The sequence below is a fragment of the Zalophus californianus genome, chromosome 1 (genome assembly GCF_009762305.2).
Source record: "Zalophus californianus isolate mZalCal1 chromosome 1, mZalCal1.pri.v2, whole genome shotgun sequence".
Lineage (NCBI taxonomy): Eukaryota > Metazoa > Chordata > Mammalia > Carnivora > Otariidae > Zalophus > Zalophus californianus.
In genome coordinates this window covers 10,364,040-10,383,143 of record NC_045595.1, presented here as the reverse complement: position 1 = coordinate 10,383,143, position 19,104 = coordinate 10,364,040, and positions in this window count along the sequence as shown.

The following is a 19,104-nucleotide window of genomic DNA, read 5'->3' as shown; positions in this document are numbered from 1 at the left end:
CCAGACTTATCCAAAAGAAAAGAGAAAGGAGAAAAAAAAGAAAAGAGAAAGGACCCAAATTAATAAAATTATGAATGAAAGGGGAGAGATCATGACTAACACCAAGGAAAAAAAACAATTATTAGAAATTATTATCAGCAACTATATGCCAATAAATTAAGTAACGTGGAAGAAATGGATGCCTTCCAGAAACCTATAAACTACCAAGACTGAAACAGGAAGAAATTGACAACCTGAAGAGACCAATAACCAGTAACAACATTGAAGCAGTGATCAAAAACCTCCCAAAACACAAGAGCCTGGGGCCTGATGGATTCCCTGGGGAATTCTACCAAACTTTCAAAGAAGAAATAATACCTATTCTCCTAAAGCTGTCTCAAAAAATAGGAACAGCAGGAGAGCTTTCAGGCTCATTCTATGAGGCCAGCATTACCTTGATCCCCAAACCAGGCAAAGACCCCGTCAAAAAGGAGAATTTCAGACCGATATCCCTGATGAATATGGATTCCAAAATCCTCAACAAAATCCTAGCTAATAGGATCCAACAATACATTAAAAGGATCATCCACCACGACCAAGTGGGATTTATCCCCAGGAGGCAAGGGTGGTTCAACATTCAGAAATCAATCAGTGTGATAGAATACATTAAAAAGTGGAGAGAGAAGAACCATATGGTCCTCTCAATTGATGCAGAAAAAGCATTTGACAAAATACAGCATCCTTTCCTGATTAAAACTCTTCAGGGTATAGGGATAGAGGGAACATTCCTCAAGCTCATAAATTCCATCTATGAAAAGCCTACAGCGAATATCATCCCAATGGGGAAAAGCTGAGAGCCTCTCCCTTAAGATCAGAAACAAATCAAGGATGCTCACTCTTGCCACTATTGTTCAACATAGTACTAGAAGTCCTAGCAACAGCAATCAGACAACAAAAAGAAAGAAAAGGTATTCAGATTGGCAAAGAAGCCAAACTCTCTCTTTTTGCAGATGACATGATACTTTATGTGGAAAATCCAAAAGACTCCACCCCTAAATTACTAGAACTCATTCAGCAAGTCAGTAATGTGGCAGGATACAAAATCAATGCACAGAAATCAGTTGCTTTCTTATACACTAACAATGCAACTGTAGAAAGAGAAATTAGAGAAATTATTCCATTTACAATAGCACCAAAAACTGTAAGTTACCTCAGAATAAGCCTAACCAAAGAGGTAAAAGATCTGTACTCTAGGAACTACAGAACACTCATGAAAGAAATTGAAGAAGACACAAAAAGATGGAAAAACATTCCATGCTCATGGATCGGAAGAATAAACATTGTTAAAATGTCTATGCTACCCAGAGCAATCTATACCTTCAGTGCCATCCCGATCAAAATTCCAATGACATTTTTCCAAGTGCTGGAACAAACAATCCTAAAATTTGTATGGAATCAGAAAAGACCCCGAATCGCCAAGGAAATGTTGAAAAAGAAAAACAAAGCTGGGGGCATGATGTTGCCCGATTTCAAGCTACATTACAAAGCAGTGATCACCAAGACAGCATGGTACTGGCACAAAAACAGAAATATAGACCAATGGAACAGAATAGGGAGCCCAGATATGGACCCTCAACTCTATGGTCAAATAATCTTCGACAAAGCAAGAAAAAACATGCAATGGAAAAAAGACAGTCTCTTCAATAAATGGTGCTGGGAAAACTGGACAGCCACATGCAGAAGAATGAAACTTCACCATTCTCTAACATCATACACAAAGATAAACTCAAAATGGATGAAAGACCTCCACGTGAGACAGGAATCCATCAAAATCCTAGAGGAGAACATAGGCAGTAACCTCTTTGACATCGCCCACAGCAACTTCTTTCAAGATACATGTCCAAAAGCAGGTGAAACAAAAGCAAAAATGAACTTTTGGGACTTCATCAAGAGAAAAAGCTTCTGCACAGCAAAGAAAACAGTGAACAAAACAAGGAGGCAACCCACAGAATGGGAGAAGATATTTGCAAATGACGCTATAGATAAAGGGCTGGTATCCAAGATCTATAAAGAACTTCTCAAACTCAACACCCAAAACACAAATAATCAAGTCAAAAAATGGGCAGAGGACATGAAAAGACACTTCTCTGAAGATGACATACAAATGGCTAACAGACACATGAAAAAATGTTCAACATCATTAGCCATCAGGGAAATTCAAATCAAAACGACATTGAGATATCACCTTACACCAGTTAGAATGGCAAAAATGGACAAGGCAAGAAACAACAAATGTTGGAGAGGTTGTGGAGAAAGGGGAACCCTTGTTGGTGCGTTGGTGGGAATGCAAGTTGGTACAGCCCCTTTGGAAAACAGTGTGGAGGTGCCTCAAAAAAATTAAAATTAGAGCTACCCTATGACCCAGCAATTGTACTACTGGGTATTTACCCCAAAGACACAGATGTAGTGAAAAGAAGGGCCATAGGCCCCCCAGTGTTCTAGCAGCAATGTCCACAATCGCCAAACTGTGGAAAGAGCTGAGATGCCCTTCAACAGATGAATAGATAATATGTTGTCCATATACACAGACATCTTTATTTTTTCTTTTTTTAAATTATGTTATGTTAATCACCACACATTACATCATTAGTTTTTGATGTAGTGTTCTATGATTCATTATTTGCATATAACACCCAGTGTTCCATGCAGAACGTGCCCTCTTAATACCCATCACCAGGCTAACCCATCCTCCTAACCCCCTCCCCTCTGGAACCCTCAGTTTGTTTTTCAGAGTCCCGTTGCCTCTCATGGTTCATCTCCCCCTCCGATTTCCCCCCTTCATTCTTCCCCTCCTGTTATCTTCTTCTTTTTTTTCTTTTTTTTTTTTAACATATAATGTATTATTTGTTTCAGAGGTACAGGTCTGCGATTCAACAGTCTTGCACAATTCACAGCGCTCACCATAGCACATACCCTCCCCAATGTCTATCACCCAGCCGCCCCATCCCTTCCACCCCCCACCACTCCAGCAACCCTCAGTTTGTTTCCTGAGATTAAGAATTCCTCATATCAGTGAGGTCATATGATACGTGTCTTTCTCTGATTGACTTATTTTGCTCAGCATAACGCTCTCTAGTTCCATCCACGTCGTTGCAAACAGACATCGTTATTTTTAAGTTTTATTTTGAAATAAACATAGATTGACAAGATGTTTCAAAAACAATACCTAGTTGCTGGAGTGGTGGGGGGTAGGAGGGATGGGGTGGCTGTGTGATGGACATTGGGGAGGGTATGAGAGCTGTGGTGAGTGCTGTGAATTGTGTAAGACTGATGAATCACAGACCTGTACCTCTGAAACAAATAATACATTATATGTTAAAAAAAAGAAGAAGAAGAAGATAGCAGGAGAGGAAGAATGAAGGGGGGGAAATCGGACAGGGAGACAAACCATGAGAAACTATGGACTCTGAGAAACAAACTGAGGGTTCTAGAGGGGAGGGGGGTGGGGGGATGGGTTAGCCTGGTGATGGGTATTAAAGAGGGCACGTTCTGCATGGAGCACTGGGTGTTATACGCAAACAATGAATCATGGAACCCTACATCAAAAACGAATGATGTAATGTATGGTGATTAACATAACATAATTTAAAAAAAAAAACAATACCTAGAGGTCCTTCCCCTGGCTTCCTGCAAAAGATATATTTTATGGTCAATCAGAGAAAGACATGTATCACATGACCTCACTGATATGAGGAATTCTTAATCTCAGGAAACAACTGAGTGTTACTGGAGTGGTTGGGGGTGGGAGGGATGGGGTGGCTGGGTGATAGATATTGGGGAGGGTATGTGCTACGGTGAGCACTGTGAATTGTGCAAGACTGTTGAATCACAGATCTGTACTTCTGAAACAAATAATGCAACATATTTTAAGAAAAAAGAAAAAGAAGAAGATAACAGGAGAGGAAGAAAAGGGGAGTATGTCAGAGGGGGAGACGAACCATGAGAGATGATGGACTCTGAAAAACAAACTGAGGGTTCTAGAGGGGAGGGGGGTAGGGGGATGGGTTAGCCTGGTGATGGGTATTGAGGAGGGCACGTTCTGCATGGAGCACTGGGTGTTATGAACAAACAATGAATCATGGAACACTGCACCAAAAACTAATGATGTAATATATGGTGATTAACATAACAATAAAAAATTAAAAAAAAAAAAAAGATATATTTTATGTATTTGGGTTCTTATGTAACAGTAGTCAAATATCTAAACCAAGAAACTGACATTAGCACAATGGGAGTGTACAGTTTTGTGACATTTTATCACATGTGTGGGTTCCTGTAACTGTCCGTGCAATAAATTAGATAAGTATCCCATCACGGCAAAGCTCTCCCTCATGCAACCCCAACAATCCTAAACCCTGGCAGGTCTAGAACCAAGGTGTTTTTATTCTTCAGCAATACTCAACACAGTCTGAGATACACATTTATTGACAAAGTAAATATTCCTGATGTTTTAAAAGATGAGAAAAACATACCCAAAATGTTCCACTACTCTCTGATGGAATTATGGTGATTTTCTTTGCATTTTTACATTTTCTTTGTTTTCCCCATGTCCGTGTGTAGTAAAATTGAGCACTGCCATAATAATATAGTATTAAAGAGGTGTCATAAACCACAGAAATTTTTTCTCAAATTTTTCCTGGAGGCTGGATTCCAAGGTCAACATGTCAGCAGTGTTGGTTTCTGGCAAGAACTCTCTCCTGACTTGTAGATGGCTGCCTGCACCCTGTGTCCACATATGATCTTTCCTCTGTGTATGGAGAAAGAGTGGGGGAGAGAGGGAAGGAGGGAGGGAGGGAAGGATAGAAACAGAGAAGGAGGGATGAAGGGAGAGAGAAAACATTGGTGTCCTCTAGTTACAAACAAGAGCTCTTCACTCTGCATCCCCCTGGCCACATGCCTGCACTGCCCTAATCCCCACCACTCTTCCTCTGGCCTGTATTCCTTCCACAAAGTACGTCTGTGCTGCTCCTAGGGCTGAGGACTCCAGATGCCCCATAATCTTGGATGTGCCCCTCCACCACCCTCAAGCCTCTGTACCTTTACAACCCATCATGGGATTGCTGAAGATCTCCCCACAGGGAAATATGAATCTGGATAACAGCAACAGACTGGGGTATTTTTTTTAAAGATTTTTATTTATTTATTGAGAGAGAGAGAGAATGGTAGAGAGAGAGCATGAGAGGGAAGAAGGTCAGAGGGAGAAGCAGACTCCCCGCTGAGCAGGGAGCCCGATGCGGGACTCGATCCCGGGACTCCAGGATCGTGACCTGAGCTGAAGGCAGTCGCTTAACCAACTGAGCCACCCAGGCGCCCCAGGCTGGGGTATTAAGGAGGGCACATATTTCATGGAGCACTGGGTGTTATACACAAACATGAATCATGGAACACTACATCAAAAGCTAATGATGTACTGTATGGTGACTAACATAACATAATTTTAAAAAAAGAAGCAGTGGTATATATTTATACAATTTAATATTACTCAGCCATCAAAAAGAAGTCTTGCTATTTGCAAGGATGGAACTGAAGGGTATTATGTTAAGTAAAATGATTCAGTCAGAGAAAGACAAATACCATATAATTTCACTCATACATGGAATTTAAGAAACAAAACAGATGAATAGAGGGGAAGGGAAGGAAACAAAATAAGATGAAAATTGAGCAGGAGGCAAACCACATGAGACGCTGAACTCTAGGAAACCATCTGAGGGTTGCTGGAGGGGAGGTGAATGGGGGGATGTGGTAATTGGGTTTTGGGCATTAAGGAGGGCAATTGATGTAATGAGCACTGGGTATCATATGCAACTGGCTAATCATTAAATTCTACCTATGAAACTGTTAAAAATAAATAAATAAATAAAGATATGGGGACAAATGCTGAGATCAGCCTCCCAAGCCACAACCTAGGGATACAGCCATCCATTGACCCTAGTGCTCCTTACCACCTGCCTTCCCTAGCCAGGGTTTGTTCCACGTCTACCATGTGCCCACAGGCACAAGGTCCCATAGATCACAGTAACTACTATACTGTATGTTCCTTTTCTTCTGGTTTCCCACCTTACACACTAAATGTTTGTGACCCTTTACCCAATTCACATGTTGAATCCCTAGCCCCTCGCCCCCATGTGTGGTATTTGGTGATGGCGTTTGTGGGAGATAATTAGAATGAGATCAGTGTGGGTCCCTTATGTTGGGATTAGTGACCTTGTAAGAAGAAACATCTGAGGGGCAACTGAGTAGTTCAGTGTGTTGAGCATCTGTCTTCAGCTCAGGTCATGATCCCAGGGTCAGGGATCCAGTCCCACTTCAGGCTCCTTGCTCAGTGGGGAGCCTGCTTCTCCCTCTGCCTGCTGCTCCCCCTGCTTTTATTCTCTCTCACACACACACACATACACACACACAAATAAATAATAAATACATACATACATACATAAAAAGATCTTTAAAAAGAAAAAAGAAGAAGAGACACCTGAGGGTTTTCCTTTTTTCACTTTATACTTGAGAAGGGAGAAAAGGCCATGGGAGCACACAGTGAGAAGGTAGCCAGGAAGAGTTACATCCTTTGGGTTACATCCTTTTCTGAAACCTCTCCTTCCTACAAAGACCCTTCCACATGCTGAACATCTATGAGCTGGAAAACCCACCTCATCAGACTCTTCCACATGCTGAACATCTATGAGCTGAAACAACCCCCCAGTCTATGATATTTTCTTATGGGAATCTAAGCCAATACACAGGTCTTTGGGATTCTCTGACATGGGAATCAAGTCTGCCTTATTCATTTCCATTTCTATCAATGTAGCATCATGACTTAAAGAGTAATGTTTATCAAATATTTGGAAAGTACCTGAATAAATTGGTGTGGATGAAGAGCTCCCCAGAACATACTAGGGTACAGGTCAGCAACCTACAGCTCGTGGGCCAAATCTGGCTCACTACCTGGTTTTGTACAGCCCACAAGGTAAGAATAGTCTTTACATTTTTAAATAGGTGAAAAATATCAAAAGAAGAATATTTTGTGTCATGTGAACATCACATGTAATTCAAATTAAGTGTCCAAAAATAAAGTTTTATTAAAACACAGTCATGATCATTCATTATAGAGGATTTCATGGTACAATGGCAGACTTAAATTGTTGCTATAGATTCTAGCCATGATGGTCAATTTTGTTTGTCCTCTTTACTGGGCCAGAGGATGCCAGATAGCTGGTTAAACATAAATTCTGGGTGAATCTGTAAGGGTGTTTCCAGAAGGGGTTAGCATTTGAGTTGGACTGGGTAACACAGAAGGCCCTCTCCAATATGGAGGGGCATCGTCCAGTCCCTTGAGAGCCTGAATAAAATAAAAAGAGGGGAGGAAGATTGAATTAACTCAGCCTGATGGTTTGACAGGAACATCCATCTTCTACAATCAACATACCTAGTTCTCAGGCCTTCAGACCCAGAATGGAATATACGCCACCAGCTTTTGGTATCCCAGACCTTCAACCTACACCACCATTTTTCTGGGTCTCCAGCTAGCAGACAGCAGATTATGGGACTTAGCTCCATAATCATGTGAGTCCATACCTCATTATAAATCACTTCATAAAAATGTGTGTGTGTGTGTGTGTGTGTGTGTGTGTGTGTGTGTCCTGTTGGTTCTATTTCTCTGGACAACCCTGACTAATACAGTGGTCCACAAAAACTAAAACAGACATATCATGATCTGAGTTTCCAAACTATCTGTATCATCACACGATGAGACAAGATGGTGTCTGTGAAATGGATTATACTTCAATTGTCCAGCAATAGAGATGTAATTTATAGAAATCTTTCAGCCTCTGAGTCAACTCTGGGTGCAAAAATCACTTTATTGCCCCCTTAAATCTCCATGTAGGCAAAACCTGTGTCTCTTGGTCTTAGACCTAATGAGAAATCAATATATTTGAATGAATGAATAATTAACTGCACAGAAAACAGAACAAAGAAATTTCAAAATCCATACTATGGTGTGAACTTTTCCATTCTTATGGATGCTTTTGGTAGTAAAATCCAATGAGGTGGGTTTTCCAGCTCATAGATGTTCAGCATGTGGAAGAGTCTTTGTAGGAAGGAGAGGTTTCAGAAAAGGATGTAACACAAAGTGACCAAGAAATTGGGCCACACCTGGCCCTTTATATGTGGAAAGTTTGCTTAGCACACTGAAAGACACAGAAAAATTCCAGATTATGCAGGTCTTGATGTCAAACATAGTTGACTTCTTTCACATTATTGACATGGTGAATTTCTTGAAACACACACAACAGTCTTGTTTATCCTCTCATTTGCTCAGAGAATAACAGTTCCAATTTTCCATGGGATAAGTGGATATAACTCAAGATATTTTTTAATTAACCTAGAAAAAATAATATTTAGAAATGTTATAAAAGACTACAGAAAGATAATTCTAAAGATTCCTTTGGGGCATCTGGGTGACTTAGTCAGTTACAGGTCTGACCCCTGGTTTGATTTCAGGTTATGATGAGGGTTGTGAGATCAAGCCCCATGTTGGGCTCCATGCTAAGCGCAGAGTCTGCTTGAGATTTTTCTCTCCCTCCCCCTCTGCCCCTCCCACTCATTCTCTCTCTCCCTCTAAATTAATAAATAAATATTTTTAAAGAAATTTAATTAATCCTTCAATCACAAAATTTCCTTGCCAGGTAAATAGGTCTGAGGAAGAGCAAAAGGCTATACACTATTATATTTGGTGAGACCCTGGTCATCCCAGAAGTCCCATCTCCCTACAAATCTTAACCCCCAAGTTACAGAAGATAAGACCAATGAAATGGGCTACAGGAAAAAAAAAAAAAAACAATCTGTCTCTTTCAAGATGTATGTCCTGATCCCTCTGCTTCAAGGTTTGTGAAATTCTGGTTTACAGGTAAAGAAATAAAAGAGGGAAGGTGGGAAATTAACACAAGTTTGGAAATGTTATGTGTTGTCAATCACCTAAGATCTAAAGGAAAAAAAGAGCGAATTCTCCTTTTTTTCTCCCTTATCCTTTCCATTATCAATATGAGTTATTTGTTCCTGGGGCTATAGCAAGCTTAGTGTGATTTCTGCTGTTTGAGTTAGGCAACTTCACATGCTTATCTCTACACAATAAGGTTATAAAAATGGTGCTTTGTGAAATTATTCAGAACTGAATGCAAGAGCAAATATTGTGGTTTTCTTGAACAAGGCTTCAGGAAGCCACAGAAGAGATGCCAAGATGAGGGGGAGACGTTCCTATATCTTTAAACATGAGAGGCACCAAATTTTAAGAGACAAGAGAAGATAGAACTACATTAAGGAATGGATTTGCTTGGTCCTTTGCTCACAGACAGTAGAAAGAGCTGATCAGATGACTTACATTTTACACACCTTCCTTGGCTATCTGATGCTATTTTTCTCACAGAAAGTATGTTTCTTTACTGTGCAGATCATCTCAGGGGAGGGGGGGTGATATTTACTCAAACACTATAACACCAGGCAGATTTTCATGGTTCTACAATAAGCAAACCAAAACTACATACAGTAGACAGAGTAATGATTCTCCCAAAGATGCCCACATTCTCCTCTCTGAATCCTGTGAATATGTCACTCCACATGGGGAAAAAAATGGACTTTTGAGCTAAAATTAAGTTACGTATCTTAGATGGGAAGTGAGGCAGTGTAATGACTAAGGTCTTTTTAAAAGAAAGAGGGAGGAAGCAGAGTCGAAGACAGGAAGAAATACAACTGACAAAAGCAGGGGAGAGTGAGTGAGAGCGAGAGAGTTTTGAAGATACTGCAGTGCAGGCTTTCAAAGGTGAATGGAGCAAGGGGACACTATTTAAGGAAAGCAGGCAGATTCTAGGTGCTGGAAAAGGTGAGAAATTAAAAACTCTCCTAGAGTCTCCAGAAGGAACTCAGCTCTGCTGACCCCTTGATTTTACTCCTATAAGACCCATTTGAAACTTCGAACTTCTAGACCTGTAAGATATATGTTTGTGCATTTTTTTTAAATTTACTTACTTTCTTATTATGTTCAGTTAGCCAACATATAATACATCATTAGTTTTTGATGTAGTGTTCAGTGATTCATTAGTTGCATATAACTCTGGGAAAGAGTATGGAGGGTCCTCAAGACATTAAAAATACAGGTACCCTAAGACCCAGCAATTGCACTACTAGGTATATGCCCCAAAGATACAGATGTAGTGAAAAAAAGGGGCACATGCACCCCAAAGTTCATAGCAGCAAAGATTTACTTATTTAATTGAGCAAGAGGGAAAGAGAGAACGAGAGAGTGCAGGGGGGTGGGGAGAGGGAGAGAAGAGAGAATCTCAAGCAGACTTGACACTGAGCCTGGAGCCCACTGCAAGGCTGGATCTCAGGACCCTGAGATCATGACTTGAGCAGAAATCAAGAGTCAGACACTTAACGAACCAAGCCACCCAGGCACCCCTAATATTTGTGTTGTTCTTAGCAATAAGTCTGTGAAAACTTGTAACAACAGCAAAAGGAAATTAATACAATTGAAGTGTATATGTGGAAATAATCTGTTTTCTGGGATTCTGGAGTGAGGGAAGCTCACATCCTATTCAGGGACTACTAGGGAAAAGCTCCAAGGGATGACGATATGGCCTTGCTGAGGCTGAGCTAACTAAAGAACACAGAGGTTAAGTACTGTTAGCATTCCCTAAACAGAAAGGTATGAACTATTTATTACATTCTTCCTGAATAATGCAAGCCCCAAGTGGGACAGGGCTGTGATATAGCCAGAATGAACATCTCTGATATGTGGGACCCTTCCCTTGTGTGGTGGCATCAGCTGTACCAAGGGATGCTGCATTAGCTCCTGCTTGGTTACATTCCCCATCCTTGGCTGAATCAACATCTACAATGTGTGTGGGAGATGTTCAGCCCCCTCCCACCAATATCTGAGCCACCTGAAAGCCTACACACAGAAGCAAATAATTAGTTCCAATTGAGCAAATTTAAGAAAACTGTCTTATGCAGGGAAAAGAGGAAGGAGGCAGTGGAAGATTTAAGATGCTTCGCAATTTGACCCAGTTCACATAGCAAGCGTGTGAGAGAGGTGGTATTTCATTCCAGACCTGCTTCAGTCTGGGAACTAAGGTCTACATGATGTTCATGGATCATAAGGAAATATTTGGGTCTTACTCAGTAGACATGATGGTCAATAATGAAACAATGGGGCAGAGAATTATCTTGATATTCCCAGGAGAAAGTGACATCATAAACTAATCACTTCTTTACTCTACTGTTTTAATACCCTCCTGGTCAGGCAATTCATTCACTCATTTATTCATTCACTTGTTTGCTCACTAGATAATTATCGAGCACTTGGAAAGTTGGAAAGAGATTGGTGAGGAAGACTGTTCCTGCACCTTCTGCAAATGCAGTTTATTCATTTAATTTAATCAGTCATGTAGCAATTATATATTGAGCATTTCTATGTGCCTAGCCCTGTGTGAAATGCTGGGGATACATTAGAAGGAAAAACCAACATAGCACTGTCAGGGCTGAAATCCAGACAGAAGACAGACATTAATGGAACAGTGAAAACCAAGAGTAAATGACTCCGACAACTGCTCTGCAGGAAAGGCACAGGGGCTATCAGAGTGAAAAACAAGAGAATCTGACCTAATCAAGGCAGGAAGAGAAGGCTTCTTGGAGGAATGGACACATGAACTGAGATCTGACGGCTCACCTAGTTTTGAGTCAAGGAAAACAAAAGAGTGTTTCAAGGAGAGGGAGTAGAGGGAGGATGTGCAAAGTCTTTGTTCCAAAGAGACACAGTGAATTTAAAAAACTGAAAGAAATCTGATGTGGCCAAAATAATGGTGAGTTTATGGTGGATGAAGCTGGAGAGGAAAGCAGGAGACAACCCAAGCAAATACTCATTGATTTATGGATTTGGGGTTTAATCCTACATGTAATGAGTTTAACAAAGGAGTGACATTATTTTATTTATGTTTTGAAAAGGTCCCTCTGAATTGTGTGTAGAAGATGCAAGAGAAACTGACAAGAGTAGAAAGGGGTGGTAAATTAGGATACAGCAGTTGCTCAGCCAAGCGAAGATGGCAGCCTGCTAAGGAGGAGTGATGAAGATTGAGCCAGCAGGACATACTGGGGACATACTGAGAAGATAAAAACAACAAAGATTGGAAAACGGATAGCTTGTGGTGGGAAATAAAATCATTGTTGAGAGTAACTTTTATGATCCAAATTTGTGCCACAGGATGATGCAGTATCATCCAGAGAGAGAAAAATGTCATGAGAAAGGATTAAATTGGGGTAAAGACTGCAAGTCTTCTACTGGAAGCCTGAGCTAAAGGTGTCTTCAAGACATAAGAAATAAGAAGCTGAAAATACTCATCTAGACTTCAGAGATCAGAGCAAGAGAAATATACATAGCCATCATTTGTGTCCAGTGGTAACTATCTAAAGAATAGATGCTTTGTCTAGGAGGAAAGATTTAGCCAGGACTGAAGTTATTCCGGAACTGATCCATTAGATTAAGCAATGAAGGAAACAAAGAGAGAAATCTAGAGAGAATGGAAGAAAGAAATAGAAGCATGTCTGAGTAGAATCTACACAGAATAAGGATGGAGTGTTTCATGAGAAAGGATGAACAGTTAGAAGTTGCTGAGAAAACTTTTAGGGACATGGAGATCACTGTAGGTCTAAGAGATGATTGTTTGGGTGGCATGATGGGGGAAAGAAACCCTATTTGCAAGAGCTGGGAGAGGAGGGAGTAAGATTAAGGCAAGGAAATGGAGACAGAGAAGTCAACTTTTGGCTGGTAGCTAAAACGGGGGCAAGTAGTACATGTTTTTAAGATAGAAGAGAACCAAACATATTTCCATGACTATGGGAGGAATATTGTTGAGATTGTGCCTTAGGGAAGTGGAAAGAGAGGAGAATGCGTGAACAGTAATTTAAAGATAATTGATAATGGATGAAGGATGGGATCCAAAGAGCACGTGGAAGCACCATCTTCATAGAGGAGGCCAAAAGTTAATAATTAACAGCTAAATTATTAACATTACATTAATAGGTAAAGAGTCAAAAAGCAAACCAAGTGTGAGCCACCCTAGGGCATCATCTACTGCACACTAAAGTTGTTCAGTGTGATAAGTATATGGTACTCAAGCAGATCACTTAGTGAAGCGCTCTGGGAGCAATGCGTGATCTTACCATGCTGGATTTGGAGGCATCAGACATGGCCTTGCTGGACAGTGTGTATTTCTCAGACTCAGCTCTTGTTTTCCTGATCCCTTTGAACCATTTCTTATATTGTTCCCGGACCTGCAGAGGCAATGCATGGTTGGGTCAGCTCACTGAAGGGAGTGAAGATGGGAGGAGTACTGGGTAGGAGCTGGGCAGTGGTACCTGCTGGCTGAGGAGGCAGTACACCAAGAAGATGAAGACGCCCTGCAGGCTGTTGATGATGGTGAAGAGGTAAGCCATGACATGGGCAGCTGGACCCACCTGCAGGATGCCCAGGCACCAGGTGCAGGCCAAAATGAAAAGTTGAGCTGTGGCCTTAAATGTCAGCATCCTGGGTTGGACAAGAAAGGAGGTTCATGATGCACCCGGGGCAACACAATGACAAACATTCTCCTCTCTGCCCTATGGATTCTCCTTTCTTCCCCTTTTGGTGATGAGTTCTCAGACTAACTTGTGATCAGCTTTGATCTTTATTGTCAATGATTCCTTACAGAAAAAATGCCATGAGGGACCAGGGTGGTGTTTTGATTTGGATTGAGGAGGATAGGGATACCTCATAATGTAAGTTTCAAAAATTTTATGATTCTCCATGGAGATCTTGAATTTTATTCATGCAACACTACTGAGAAGGCATTTTGCATCCAGCTCTGTGCTGGGACCTGGGATTTAAAAAACAACAATGGCAAGATTTCTATTTTCTTTTCTTTTCTTTTTTTTTTTTTGAGAAACCGTCTTTATTTTCTTTGTTATTATGTTATGTTAGTCACCATACAGTACATCATTAGTTTATTTTTATTTAAATTCAATTAGCGAAGGGAGATTCCTACTTTCATTTAGAATGGATAATAATAGGAACATGGAAGAGAAAGCAAAAATTTGCACCAAGGTTGCTGGAACAAAGGACTACCCAAGCCTCCCAGAAGATTTGACGTTGACTACCATTTTCTCCACAGAGAGGAATGAAAGAGGGGTCAGAAGGAGCCTGAACTAGGGTGGGGTGTGGAAATGTAGGGTGGGTTGTGAGAGCAATCACAGGTTTTTCTAAGTGCTTCTTAGGAACATAAATATTCTCTGTACATTTGTCATAAGATTGCTGGCAAAAGTCCAAAGAACATTTATTAACCAATGCCAATCCTTCCTGTTGCTGAGAGAGTTACAAAAGAGGGTTAGAAATAGATAGAACAGGGACGCTTCAGTGGTTTAGTCGGTTAAGCATCCGAATCTTGATTTCAGCTCAGGTCATGATCCCAGGGTCGTGGGATAGAGCCCCATGTTGGGCTCCACACTGAGCGTAGAGCCTGCTTAAGAATCTCTCTATCCTTCCCCCCAGCCATCTCCTCCCTCCCCCACACTCTCACTGTCTTTCTGGAAAAAAAATGAATAGACAGAACATTTTGGCCAGGGTGTCATCAGCACACCACTGAATCTGAGCCAGCTGCCATAGAAGGGTAGCTGCATCTCTCTGCTCTAGGTCCCCTTAGCAGACCCCAAGAAGAAGCATCAGGGACTGCTGAGGCACATGGCTTTGTCCTTAGGACCACACATGTCTGTGGGGTTGTCACTCTCTTCTCAAGCTTACCTTGTGTTCTGGAGGGTGGATACATCACTGTTGAGGGAAGACAGTTTGCTTTTCAAAATCCGGAGGGTCATCAGAACAAAAGTTAAATTGACCTTCAAGAAACCACAGAAGATTTATTGAATAAAATTTCAATCTGTGATCTGTGTCCTAGCCTCTCCAACCTCAACTCCACATTTAAGTCATTTTCATATCAAGTAACAGTGTTAGAATTTGTAGTTTGAGGAGTAGTCTTAGAAAACCAAACAATGCCATGACAATCCAGGGACATGCCTGCCCCTGTCACACATACACACCCCCCTTTAAATTCTGCTCTTCTAATGGCCCCCAGCTAAGCATTGGGGATGCTGTGATATCATCGCTCACAGAGAAGATGGTGCAGACTGGCCCAAGGAAGCTCCATATAAATCTCTTTTCTGGGTCGAGCCAGCAGCTGAGCAAGAGAGAGTAAAAAATGCATTAGTCCTTGGGAATATAGAACTATTATATAAATTCATTCATTCATTCATTCATTCATTCATTCATTCATCAACAAATATTGAGTGACTCTTTTGTGACAGGCTCTGTCATTAGCTCCGAAGGTACAGTGGTAAAGAAAGTAAACATGGTCTTAAAACCCACAAATCTCACATGGAGAGGAGACACACAATTAGACATTCTGTAACAATACAACAAAGTGTGAGGTTGTAAGAATGTATCATTGGATGTTATGCTTAGTTTGGAGTCTGAGGGATTAGGATGGGTAAGGAAGATTCCTTAAAGAAATTATATTTTTAGCTGAGATATTGACATTGGATGATGTTATGGAGATAAACAGTGTTGAAACAAAGAAGGCCACAAACGTGTTAACAGATTTTGAGAGTCCTGTGAGCCTAACATGCTTTTAGGGGCCTTTCTTGCACTCTTCCACTGAATTTGTTTCCATCAGTTGCCAAACCCATCAACTTAGATTTAAATGTTTTCATGGCTTTATTGAGATATATTTTGCAGACCATAAAATTCACCCATTTAAACTATACAGTTCAGTGATACTCACTTTTTTTATTGTGGTATGTTAGTCACCATACAGTACATCATTAGTTTCTGATGTAGCGTTCCATGATTCAGTGTTTGCGTATAACACCCAGTGCTCTATGCCATATGTGCAGGAGCATGTTGTGCTTAGGAGTGCACGTCCTGGGAACTGACTTCCTGAATGGAGGAGTAAGGACCTTGGTGAACTTGCTCTCCTTCTAAAACAACAAAATACACACAGAACAATGAAAACCAACCATTTTGAAACTCTGGCATATACCCAAAACCACAGAACAAATTGAAAATAGTCTATCCAAGAGAAACTACTGAACCTCATTAAGACTGGGGAGAAAGGAGTCTGGGATGGTTTAACTTGGAACTTAGTGGTGCGGCAGCCAAAAGTGGAGAGCACTGAAGACAATGGAGAGATCTGAATATTATTGGAGCTCCATTAAAAGCATCATCATCATCCCCAAAACACAACCAATATTTTATTCTTACTCTGTAGTTCCCTAACTCTTTATCCTCTAAATTTGGTGGCTATTTGATTTCACCGAGAACTCATGGGGGAGAGGGGAGCCTACTCTAGGACACTACCAATACAAGAGAAAACTACTGTCACATCATCTGCTGTCTAGGTCTATGATGTCAGGTGCGATCAACAAGAACTTGTCCAGCAATTTAAAAGGAAATACTGGAGAACCAAGGGACCATAACAAATTATGGAAAACCTCTGAAACATTCCTCTAAGTCTTAGGATGCATGAGGATATCCTCACACAAAAAAGGCATGGGGATGCACCCCAATGCTTATAGTAGCAATGTCCACAAACCCAACCTATGGAAAGAGCCCAGATGTCCATGGACAGATGAATGGATAAAAAAGATGTGGCATATACATACAATGGAATATTACTCAGCCATCAAAAGGAATGAAAGCTTGCCATTTACAACGACATGGGTGGAAATAGAGGTTATTATCCTAAGTGCATTAAGTCAGTCAGAGAAAGACAAATCTCAGATGATTTCACTCACATGTGGAATTTAAGGTGAACATTGGGGGAGGGAAGGAAAAACAAAATAACATAAAATCAGAGTGGAGACAAACCATAAGAGACTCTTAACTGCGGGTTACTGGCAGGGAGGTGGGTGGGGGGATGGGGTAAGTGGGTGATGGTCATTAAGGACCACATTTGAGGGGGTGGAGCAAGATGATGGAGTAGGAAACCTGGATTTGGTCTGGTCCCAAGAATTCAGCTAGATAGGGATCAAACCATTCTGAACACCGACGAACTCAACAGGAGATCGAAGAAAAGAATAGCAACAACTCTCTGAACAGAAAAGCGACCACTTTCTGGAAGGTAGGATGTGTGGAGAAGTGAATTCGGGGCGATATTCAGGAGGATAGATGGTGGGGGAGGGGGCCTCCATCAGGTGCTCCTGGCAAGTGATAGAGAAGTGGAGCACAAAATCAGAACTTTATAAGTCTGCTTCGCTGAGGGCCGTCACTGCATTGGCTAAGCAGGGAGTGGAAGCCTCACTGGGACACTGTGGTCTCAGGACCCTCAGGGTCACAGAAAGACTGGGGGTGCCTGAGAGCAGCAGAGCTCCCAGGGATTGGAGCAGGGAAGCTGGCTGCAGAGACGGAGCCAGGGAGTGGGCTTGCAACTTGGGGTTGCCATAAACCATGATCCGCAGCACAGTTGGGCCACTGCTCCTCCAGCAGGGACACAACAAGCGGCAGAGCCGGGGAGACTCCCCTTCCTCCCCTGGGAGGAGCGGCGCGGGAGCGCACTGCAGGGATCTGCTGGGTTTGGAGACTCCACGTGGGGTCGTGTGCCAGAGATAGAAACTCTCGGTCACAGGCCGGGTGAGCACAGAGTGCGGCCAGAAAGCGGGGAGACAGGAGTGACTGACTGCTTTTCTCTGGGGGCACACTGAGGAGCCAGGCCCCAAGTCCTCGGCTTCTCCGGGGTGGAGACTGGGAGGCTGCCATTTTCACTCTCGTCCTCCAAAGCTGTACAGAAAGCTTGCAGGGAACAAAAGCTCCTGAGAGCAAACCCGAGCAGATTCCTTAGCCGGGACCAGCAAGGGTAGGGCAATTCCACCTCCGGCAAAGACATTTGGGAACCACGGCAACAGGCCCCTCCCCCAGAAGATCAGCAAGAACTGCCAGCCAAGACCAAGTTTATCGATCAATGAGAATGGCAGAACTCCAGCGCTAAGGGAATACTGCACATAGAATTCACGGCTTTTTTACCATGATTCTTTAGTCTTTCAAAGTTAATTTTTTTAACGGTCTTTTTTTTTTTAATTTTTCTTTTTCCTTTTTTCAACCAACATCTTATCAATCCCTTTTTTAAAAAATATTTTTTATTTTTCATTTTTAGAGTCATATTCTATCCCTTCATGGTAGTTACCCTTATTTTTGGTATATATATATATATATAGTTCTCTCTTTAAAATTTTGAGATACAGTTTCTTCTAACAGATCAAATACCCTAAATCTCTAGTGCATGGCTTTGTTCTAGTCTCCTGCCTGATCACATACTCTCCTCTTTTATTTTAAATCTTCTTTCATATTTCAACCAACTTCTTATCTTATCAATTCCTTTTATAAAATCTTTCATAATTTTCATCTTTACAGTCATATTCCATCCCTTCATTGTATCAACCCCTATTTTTGTACATATATAAGTTTTTCTTTCTATAAAATTTTGGGAGGCACTTTCTTCTAACAGACAAAAATACACCCAAAATCTAGTGTGTGGCACTGATCTATGCACCAGCCTGATCATATTTGATCATATTCTGTTTTCTTTGTTTTTTCTTTTTGTTTTTTTGTTTTTATCTTTTTCTTTTTCTTTTTTTTCTTTTTTCTTTCTGTCCCTTTCTTTTCCCCCGGTTTCAGGTCTTTTCTGACTTCTTTAGAGTATATTTTCTGGGGATGTTGTTACCCTGTTAGCATTTTGTTCTCTCATTCATCTCTTCTCCTCTGGACAAAATGGCAAGATGGAAAAAAATCACCTCAACAAAAAGACAAAGAGGCAGTGCCGACTGCCAGGGACCTAATCAATACAGATATTAGGAGCACCTGGGTGGCTCAGATGGTTAAGCATCTGCCTTCGGCTCAGGTCATGATCCCAGTGTCCTGGGATTGAGTCCCGCATTGGGCTCCCTGCTCCTTGGGAGCCTGCTTCTCCCTCTGCCTCTCTCTCTCTCCCTCTCCCTCTC